Source organism: Gossypium arboreum, chromosome 3 (genome assembly GCF_025698485.1).
Source record: "Gossypium arboreum isolate Shixiya-1 chromosome 3, ASM2569848v2, whole genome shotgun sequence".
Taxonomy (NCBI): domain Eukaryota; kingdom Viridiplantae; phylum Streptophyta; class Magnoliopsida; order Malvales; family Malvaceae; genus Gossypium; species Gossypium arboreum.
Genome location: NC_069072.1, coordinates 67,821,398 through 67,823,379, shown reverse-complemented (window position 1 = coordinate 67,823,379; position 1,982 = coordinate 67,821,398). Strand labels below are relative to the sequence as shown.

Here is a 1,982-nt window from a genome sequence, read left to right as displayed (position 1 = left end):
GAAATGATACAACAGTTTGTTCAGTTTGATGTTTGCAGGACGAAGATCCAAACACTTATTTAGCAAATTTTCTGAAATTCTTCGACACTTTTAAGATCAATGGCATTTCTGACACTGCCATTCGCCTCCGGTTGTTTCCATTCTCATTAAGGAATAAAGCTAAACAGTGGTTAAACTCGTTACCACTAGGGTCAACCACTACTTGGGAACAAATGACCGACAAATTTTTACTAAAATATTTTTCACCGGCTAAAATGGCTAAACTAAGGAATGATATTTCTTCTTTTGTCCAGATGGATTTAGAAACACTCTATGATGCATGGGAGAGATGCAAGGATCTACTGAGAAGGTGCCCTCACCATGGGTTACCTCTTTGGCTACAAGTTCAAACTTTCCACGGGTGTTTGAATCCCTAGACTAGATAGATGATTGACACAGCTGCTGGTGGGACTATTAACAGTAAGACACCTGAAGAGGCTTATGAGTTTATAGAAGATATGTCACTGAATAATTATTAGTGTCAAGTCATGAGGACAAAGCTGACGAAAGCAGTCGGTGTTTTTAACGTCGATTCTGTTACTATGCTTTCCAATTATGTAGAACTTTTGAATAAAAAATTTGGTGGTTTACTTGGTTCTACGCAGGTACATCCAGTAATGCAGTGCGATGCAAATGGAGATGGATTAAACAATTTAGACTATCCATCTTATGGCCCTAACATGGAGAATGAGCAAATGAACTTTATGGGTAATAATCCTCGACCTCAAAATAATCCTTATAGTAACACTTACAATGCATGTTGGAGGAACCACCCAAATTTCTCATGGGGAGGCCAAGGAAATCAAAGACCACCACCCCCTCCAGGCTTCTAACAACAACCTTACCAACCAGAGAAAAAGCCAAACCTTAAGGAGATGATGACAAAATTTATCTCAGCAGCAGAGACTTATCTTCAGAATACTAAAACTGCACTTAAAAATCAACAAGCATCAATTCAAGGGCTCGAGAATCAAATAGGACAGCTGACTAAGATGATTTCAGAGAGACCACCAGGGAGCCTACCTAGCAATACCGAACCCAATCCAAAAGAGCATGTGAAAACAGTTACATTAAGGAGTAGGAAGGTGTTAGCTGAATTTGAAAAGAAGCTGCAAATAGAAAAGAAGGTGAGGAGGAAGAACCCTAAAACATTGAAAAACCGGTGTTGAGGGAATATAAACCACCAATCCTATACCCAGCAAAGTTGAAGAAAGACAGCATAGATGCACAATTCGGTAAATTTCTTGAACTTTTTAAACAATTACATATTAATTTACCTTTTGTTGAAGCTATCTCGCAGATGCCTGCATATGCAAAATTTTTAAAGGAGTTTTTAACAAATAAAAGGAAGTTTGAAGACTTGTTTACAGTGGAACTCAACGAGGAATGCTCGACCATACTCCAAAATAAACTGCCAACCAAATTGAAAGATCCAAGAAGTTTTACTATTCCCTGCTTAATTGGTAGTTTGAATGTTGAGAAGAGACTAGCTGATTTAGGCGCTAGCATTAATTTGATGCCATATAAAATGTTCAAACAACTGGGTCTTGGGGAACCGAAACCTACTAGGATGAGTATTCAACTAGCTGATAGTTTTGTTAAATATCCTAGGGGTATTATAGAGGACGTACTTGTAAAAGTAGATAAATTTATATTCCCTGTTGATTTTGTTGTACTTGACATGGATGAGGATGTTGAGGTGCCTTTAATTTTAGGATCTCCATTTTTAGCCACTGCTAGGGCTGTTATTGATGTGGGTGATGGTAAACTTGTGCTTAGAGTAGGTGACGAAGAGATTATTTTTAAAATTTATGATGCTATGAGATTTTATAGGGAACAAGATGACTCATGTTATTTTATTGACTCTATTGATTATGCTACTCAAGACTCTTTACAGTAAATCGTACATAAGGACACGTTGAAACTGTGTCTTACCCAGGGAG

The 1,982-nt window shown here is 37.7% G+C and overlaps 1 non-coding gene across 1 annotated transcript; it reads right to left on the bottom strand.

Moving 5' to 3' along the window:
• Positions 1-260: 260 nt before the first annotated feature.
• Positions 261-367, bottom strand: LOC128291311 (small nucleolar RNA R71). Its single transcript, XR_008281087.1, has one exon. It is a non-coding gene; the product is annotated as a small nucleolar RNA R71 (small nucleolar RNA).
• Positions 368-1,982: the final 1,615 nt, after the last annotated feature.